Genomic DNA, 8,494 nt, shown 5'->3' on the forward strand with positions numbered 1-8,494 from the left:
GGGTTGCGATCCCGTTGCCGGTCCCGGTCCGGTACGAGCGCGACACTGAGGGTTGCGGTCCCTTGCCGGACACGAAAAAAGACAAAAAGGAAAAATAAAAATAAAAAAAAGAAGACTAAGAGTTGTTTTACCAATGTAAAAAACACAGTAAATAGCATCTTCAGGGTTTTTTTTTCTTTTTTTTTCTTTTTTTTTGACTGGTAAGGGGATCGCAACCCTTGGCCTGGTGTTGCCCACACCACGCTCAGCCAGTGAGCACACCGGCTACCCCCATATAGGATCCAAACCTGCGGCCTTGGCGCTACCAGCGCCACACTCCCGAGTGAGCCACGGGGCCGGCCCTTCAGTTTTTCTTAATGACACAAGAAACACTCAGTTCACCTTAAACCACACTGTTTCCTTCCATTTTAGTATGGGGTTGGATCTCAAGATCTTTCAAGCCAGAGGCTGTCAACCAAATCCTGGTTAGACAGCATGAAAATGCCCTTCATTGGCCACCAGGGGGAGGGAATGAGCACTGGGATGGCTCCATGCAAACACATTGCAGGTTATTTGGAAAAAACAGGCGAGGCCATGTGTCATTTCCACTTCTGAAGGGCTACATGTGTGGACTACTCTTCCTTCCCATGGAGGTGTTGCAGAGGGTGGGAAATGTTTAGTGCTTTCTTTTGCAAGACTGAATGAATACAGGGACCTATAAATGGAAGGAAAGAATAATTTGGTAGTTGATTAAGAACAATAGGGGAACATGTTTCAAGTTTTAGCCAAGTTTTTTCACCTCCAACCTTCACAGCCTGGACTTTTCTTCCAGTCTGTAGAAATACACATAGCACTGATGGGCTCTGCTGTTGTGTTTGCCTGTGACTTCCTTCTCCTCCTCCAAATAATAGGTTTCCTTTCATGCACTGCCCTTTTCATCTTTGGGTCTGCATTTCCCTACTAGGATCATCCCTCTGAAGGCCTCCAGTGGCTAGCTCTTGGAAAATGTCAAAGTGGATGGGGCAAAAAAGATGTGGAAGTAAGACCTCTGGATCTTGCTTTCAGCTTTGCCCAGTATGTCACAAGAAGCCAAGTAATTATTTCCTCTCTCATTCCCTATCTCCTCTGTGATTACAGAACTACAGAGGATGAAAACTTCACATCTAAAAAAGTGCTTTGAGCTTTGATCCAGGCAGGATAAACTAAGATGCCTTTTGTGGCTTTTTTGCTTTTCATTCTAGCTACCCTTCAAATTTCAGCACAGGGTCTGATAAGGTCCTTAGCAAAATCTGGACTAACAAAGAAGGGATGGGAGCATCCAATTGCTCAAGAACTTTGCCAATAAGTGCTGAGAATAACAGGTCACATTTACTGGGAATAATAAGAATCTTGCTGACTCAGATGCCATCTTTTATTCTGCCAGAAATTGAGGAGATTGCAAGATTGGAAGATGCAATTTTCAGGTAAGGCTCATGCCCAGCCGTTTTCTCCACAATACTCAGAGCCTTACTAGCAAAGACACGTGGATCTGGATCCAAATCCCAACTCTGCTACTTTCTAGAATCGTGACTGTGGTGAGTCACAGCCTCTTTGCACTTCAGTTGCCTCATAAGTAAAATGACGACAATAATATTCATTTCATGGGGTTGTTTTAAAGATTAAATGAGTTAATATTTCTAATCCTCTTAAAGCAGTGCTTAATTCAAAATAAGGGCTATATTGTAAAACAAAAATATAATGGTAAGACTGGTGAAAATATTAAATAACTTGGCACATACCAGTGCTTTAATAAACGTTAGCTCCCTTCCCACTTCATCCCCAAGTGTGAGCGATTATTTTCCTACGGCTCAAATCCCAAAGGAGAACTTTCCTCAAACCTAGAAGGGTATTCCTTCAAGAGGGGTGAGAAACAACCGGAAGTGAAAGAAAACGAGGCTGGAAAAGGGGTAGGGGCACCTGCAGAGAGCTCTGCCGGCCATGACAAATGGCAAGTGCCTTTCTGGAAGGATTCTCCAGACAAGGGAAGAAAAGTGATGGAGAGAGGGACCCAACGATGGGGAAGAAGGGAGGTGAAGAGTTATGTGAGTCCCAGGGATCGCTGGTGTCTAAGGACAGCTCCCTGGTGGCCTCGGGTTTAGGAAATCAGGTGAGGGCAGGGAGTGAGCGTTAACCAGAGGGGCCGAGAAAAGATGAGCTACGGAGCCCAGGGGCCGTGAGGGTGAGTGGCTGACGCCGCAGAACGCCACCAGAGAGGGCAGAGGGATAGCCCTGGGGAACTGTGCCCCGTGTGGGATAAGGGAACGTGGTGAGCCAGGTTTTCAGGGGCGGGAGGGCGGGCAGTAGGAGGCCGCGGTCTGGGGCCAGCACCGGGCTTTGGGGCACTCTTACCCGTGATTCCTACTCCCGGTCTCGCCCCCGCTCTGCCGCCGGTACCTCTCGCAACCACACCTGCGGGCCCGCTCCTCGACGATGAAGGCGACACCCTCCCATTGGCTGCCAGACGACCCCTAACCCCAGCCCGCGCTCCTCCTAACCTCGGGGCCGCCGGGCCCTCGTATTTGCATAGAGGGGCTTCTAGGCCTTGGATTGGCCCCTGCAGTGGGGGGCAGGCCCCCTCCCGACTGCAATTAACCGCCCCTGCGCTGCGAGAGGCCAGCGCCCGAGGTTGTCCCGGGAGACGCGGAGGACGCACGGGACGCGGTGCCCGGCGTCAGCGGCACGACCACCGCTCGTCCTCTGCCCGTCCCCCTCCCCAGCTAGCAGAGCCCGGGCCCTGGTCCGCTCGAACCCGCGCCGTCGGGTGCCGTGCGCAGGCGCGGCCGGAACGTCTGGCTCCCGAACTCCGGCTGCACCGGGCTGCGGGGGGGGTGGAGGGTCACCTGGAATTTAGGCCCTCGGTGGAGGGTAAATATCCTAAACAGAAGCAGGAGGCTCCGCGGGAGAGCATTGTACTGACAGCCAAGTCAGGATCTCGGGCATACGATTGCTTGTGTAACCGTGGGCAGTCCCCATTACCTCCCTGAGGCTTAGCTTCTATAACAGTAAAATGGGTATTGCAAACCTGTGATGAGCCGCTCAGGCTTATTGAGTCATGACATCGCCTCCGGGGGGACGGGGGTCATGGCCCCCACTGAACGGACCAATATGAGAGGGCCGCCCAGACCGACTGAAGAGTCAGCGAGACTTAAGGGGTCCGGGGTCTCTGCTTCTCACTGCAACCATTGAACTGTCCCCAAGTGGTAGTGACCAAATACCTGTAACTTAGTCTTCCTTTTCTACCTGTCTCAGCCCAGACTCCTCCTTGCCAGGCTGCCTGCAAAGGACTGGCAGGCAAAAGAGCTGGTTCTACCTGGATTAATTCGGGATTTGGTGAAAGATCAAACGAAGGGTCGCTTTTAAGTTTCTCAACGATGGTGTTTTTAGGAGACTCCCTGGTGGGTTGAGCCAAAGATTTCCTGTTGTCTATGTCCATACTGTTCATTCATGAGCATTTTTCGGGTGCTTGACTTGATGCCACTGAAACGTAGCTGTGGAAAAGGATTGTTTAGTCTCAAGGAGCAGAACAGTGGATTATCGCTCGGTACTGGAGGGAGAGCCTTTGCAGGGCAAAGGGGAGACACATAAGGAGTAGAAGAACAGTCCCTTCGCAGGAAACCTATAGTTGAAAGCACCAACGGAAGAGGCAGGACTCACATCTGATGTGGAGCCTGTTCGAGTTAATCCGTGAAAGTTTCCTGGAGGATTTTAGCAGATTTATTGGGAACATTGTGCCCATGAGTGTGCCCAAGACTTCATGCTGTGCTGTGATGGGATGTTGGGGAAATGGCAGGGGAAGGGACTAAAATAAAACCTCACCACGGGCCGGTCCATGGTTCACTTGGGAGAGTGTGGTGCTGATAACACCAAGGCCACAGGTTCGGATCCCCATATGGGGATGGCTGGTTGGCTCACTTGGGAGAGCGTGGTGCTGACAGCACCAGGTCAGGGGTTAAGATCCCCTTACCGGTCATTTTTTAAAATTTTTTTAAATTTAATTAAAAAAAAAAAAAAAACACCTCACCAGGATAGTATAACAATTACTTCCAAGTGAAAACATTTGAGCTACCGCAGATGCAGAAAGAAATCTTATCTGAACTTCTCTTATCTGAATAAAGCAGCTGCCACAAACCCTCTATCCCTCCGGGGAGGTCTCCCATCAGGGAGGCTCTGATCCCGGACGCTGTAAACAAGCCTCATCAGAACCTTCCATCCTTTGAAGCCCTAAAACATTCTCTCCCCACCCCCTTATAAAGTGTGTATATAAACCTTTATCCCTAGTTTTTGGAGATTTCCTACTGAGTGCCCTGCATACATATGAGTAAACTTTGTCACCATTCAGACCTAGGTCAGTAACCTAAGTTCCTCCCAACACAGGAAACCAACCCTTCACCTTGATCTGCACAGGCAGGAAGCTAAGGGCAAAGGCTTAGCTCAGCCCCAAGTGGATGCTGGAAGCCTGCCATGTGGTGCTTACATTCACCCTGGAATGAATAGAGCATCCCAGGTGGAACCAGCAGCCTATCTACCGCTCTTCCTGGGCTGTATTGCCCCTCCTCCTCTGCAGGACCCTAAGGGCCCAGGTGACCAGCATCAATTGGCCACCCAGCAGATGCTTCCCTAAGACCAACTGTCCCAGCTCAGTTCCCCTCCCCCATCCCACCTCTTTCTTTCCCCAGTGTCCTACCAATCTGCTCTACCAGGCTCATGCCTTTGGCTCTCAGGAGTGATATTGTGATGGAAATTAGGGAGAGGATGCAGGAGGAAGCCGCAAAGATTTATGACTTTCACAGAGTTTCCATTAAAATCCCTGACAACTGGTTATTTATGAGAGGGCTGGCTGCAACGGGAATAAACCGGAGCCTGGCACTTCTATCGTTTCAGGGGTGATGTCAGGAGCAAGCACAAGGTGAACAGAGCTGTACCCACCGTAGAGTAAAGTGGGCTTCAACTGTCAGGCAAGGCAGAGAGTAACAGCCAGGGAATCAGAGAACATCTGTGATTTGTGCCAGGAAAATCAGAAGCAGGAAAAGGCCACATGGTGATCGCTAAGGGACTTTCTGGGCCTGTGCATGAAAGGGTGAAGCAGAGTGTTGGAGGGTCCTTCCAGTTGTCAAAAAATTTGGACTGTGTCTCCCCCTCTGAGCTCTAACTCATAGGCAAGAGTGTGTGAAAAGAAACAGGTCTGAGACTGTTGTTTACATTGTCGTTTTGTTCCTAAGACACCCACCTGACCAAACACGTAAACAGTAAAACAATGGAATCCTCAGAAGGTTGTTTGCTCAGCAGTTGACAGACAGACTCTTGTCTCAGTTTGGGATTCTTCCTTCAAGGAGTTAATTTTTAAAAAGAGAGATCCTCCTTCCACTCCCTGAATCAAGGTCCCCCTTGTGCCAATCAAAATAAAGTCTTGGTACATATACCAGGGATCAGGTAGAGAGTGGGAAGGAGGCAAGGACGCTTAGAAGGTGAAATTTTACGTACTCTAGATTTTTTTGCTTTAATTCTGCAATGCATGAGGGAATGTTGTAGAAGTGTGCACGATCACAGAATCAGGATTCTTGTTAAATCAGAAGAGCGCTTAGAGACCCTCTGGCATTTCTGTTGTTTTCAGATGAGGAAACTGAGGCCCAGGAAAGTGAAATGGCTTGCCCAAGGCTGTGCAATGGGTTCACAGAGCCCACTACTCCTTACTCCACGCCCTCTTCCTACTGTTACTAGTAAAATGGAGATAGAAATCGCTGCTCAGCACCTCTTTTGATTTCTCCACATTTTGTTGTGTATCCATATCTGCTGGGGCTGAAGGAGCCCCTGGAAATGGGGCTGCCCAGTCATGAGTGGTGGAGCTTCCAGGATTTTGTTTTCATCTTGCCTCTCTTCCTCATCTTCCTCCACCTTCTGAGAAAAAGATCTCACAGAAAGGAGCCATTCATGGCAATTTTTAAGACATCCTTTTCCTAGTGTGAATGACCCCAAGAAACAAAATATGTACAAAGTGCCCTGATTGCAAGTGAAATAATAGGCACATTCCTTGAGTGCTTCCTATGTAGAAAGCACTTTGCTGGGTGCCACTGGGGACACACAGACACATGCACTAATATACACACTACATTTTGCAAAAGGAGCCTCTGCAAAGTTGCTTTTTTATTTTTCTTTAAAGTGCTTGGAGCATCCACTTCCCACTAACACTTGTTTTTGGTGGGTCACATGATGTGTAAGTGTATATAATGGGTATGTAGTCTGAAGTCCTCTTACTTATACAATGGTATTATCTTATATGATAATAATGGTAATATATATGCAAATCCAGACTTACCAAGCAGTTAAATACACGCAAATCATCTTTGCTGTTTAAAAACTGTCTAATGAACAGTTAAATATTCAATGGTTAGAGAATGAAGTAAACTACGGTAAAAATCACTTATTGTAACAAAAAAGAAACCAATAAGGATGAAGTTTTATAGCAATATGAGAAAATCTTTTACCTAATAGTAGTAAGTGAAAAAAATTTCTGTAAAGGCTATGACTATGATTATGTCAAACGTGTTTGTATGCATTAAAAACTGAAAGAGATATTAAGAGAGAATTTTCAAAAAGAAAAAAAAGTAAAACCATGACTCGTACAGATATAATGAACACATGTTAAAGTTTTTATTTAACTTATTCAATGAAGAAATCAGCCAGATGGTCAGATGGTTCAGATGGTTCAAAAAAGAAGTCAAGAAGCACAAAGTTGTCTCAGAAAAGGAATGCTGAAAGGAATTACAAATAGAGGCAAAACTGGTTTTGTTCAACAAGGAAGAGAGGAAAGACAAACCCCTACCAGACCTGACAGAATCTGCTTGTCTATCAATTACCTACAGTTTACAGAGTTGTAAAGTAACCTCCACAGACTCCATTGGAATCAGATAATTCAATAAAGGATGTCATACTGACAAATTTTCTCTACAGACACAAGACTTGGAAGTATTGATAAGGTTATGGAATTTTTTTTCATTTTATTAAATGTAATTTTTTCCCCCATATAAAGATGACCGGTAAGGGGATCTTAACCCTTGACTTGGTGTTGTCAGCACCACGCTCAGCCAGTGAGCGAACCGGCCATCCCTATGTGGGATCCGAACCCGGGGCCTTGGTGTTATCAGCACCACACTCTCCCGAGTGAGCCACAGGCCGGCCCTAATGTAATTTTTTAAAACAAAACTATCCCAACATTTTAAAGGGACCACTGCAAAGCCCCTTTAAACATTAACATTCTTTGAAGTGTTTAATAGATGATTTGGTTTGCCCACATGTTTTAGAAACACATGGTTAATGTGAGGCATACTGGGGCCTGTTTTTCCTGAAGTTTATAAACATACGTGGCTTGCATACAAGAATCCAGTGGTATATCAACATAATTAGCAGTCCCCTTCTTCCCATTCATTATTTGGTCCTCTTCTTTCTCAAACTGTGGCATAGAAACAATCTGCGCTTTATAAGTCCTACGTGGTTACAGAGACAGCAAGATTTGGAGATTAAAATCCCTATCGCCTCTTTTTCCATGGAGTTGAGAATCCAAAGGCCCTAGTCATTGCTGCTGGGCAGGCCCAGACAGGGCTGGAGCTGAGAGTGAAGGAGAAAGTGGCAGGTGCTATTCGGGCACCTTCTCCTAGACTTGCCTCCTGTTTTTTCTTCTTGCCATAGGCTATATCTATGTCACCCAGATGCTATAGATTTGCACGAGCCAGGACAGTGACCACTTGCCTGTAGCTATTTCAAATTTTTTTTTCCTTTGGCAGCTGGCCCGTACAGGAATCCAAACCCTTGACCTTGGTGTTATAACACTGCCCTCTAACCAGCTGAGGTAACCAGCCAGTCCCCACTATTTCAATTTAAGATAAATAAAAATTCAGTTTCTCAGTCTCACTAGCCACATTTCAAGTGCCCGATAGCTACATGTGATTAGCGGTTACTGGATTAGATAGTGCAGTGTCGAACATTTCCATCACTGCTGAGATTTTTTTCTTTTTTTAAAGATGACCGGTACGGGGATCCCAACACTTGACTTGGTGTTGTCAGCACCACGCTTTCCCGAGTGAGTCACAGGCCAGCCCTCATCATTGCCGAGATTTCTACTGGACAGCACTGCTGGAGATGACCACTCCCTCCGTCTTTCTGAAATTTCTCTCCCATCCCTTTTTCTGCTTGCCAAGCTTGTTATTCAAATAAATCAAATGTCACCTTTGACAAAAACTCTTGCCTTGACCAAACTTTAGTTAGGCTCCTCTGAGCCCTCTTCTAAATCAGGCCTTGACCTTGGGCTACCATTTCAGTCTTTACCAAGTCCAGTTTTAGCAAGACTCCTAAAGCAGTTTAGAAAGAACCCACTTGGGGCCGGCCCGGTGGCGCACTGCTACAGTGCGCCGCTTGGGAAGCGCGGCGGGGCTCCCGCCGAGGGTTCGGGTCCCACATCCCGACCCGTTCCCCCCCACTCGCC

The sequence above is a fragment of the Galeopterus variegatus genome, unplaced genomic scaffold (genome assembly GCF_000696425.1).
Source record: "Galeopterus variegatus unplaced genomic scaffold, G_variegatus-3.0.2 Scaffold450, whole genome shotgun sequence".
NCBI classification, from domain to species: Eukaryota; Metazoa; Chordata; class Mammalia; order Dermoptera; family Cynocephalidae; genus Galeopterus; species Galeopterus variegatus.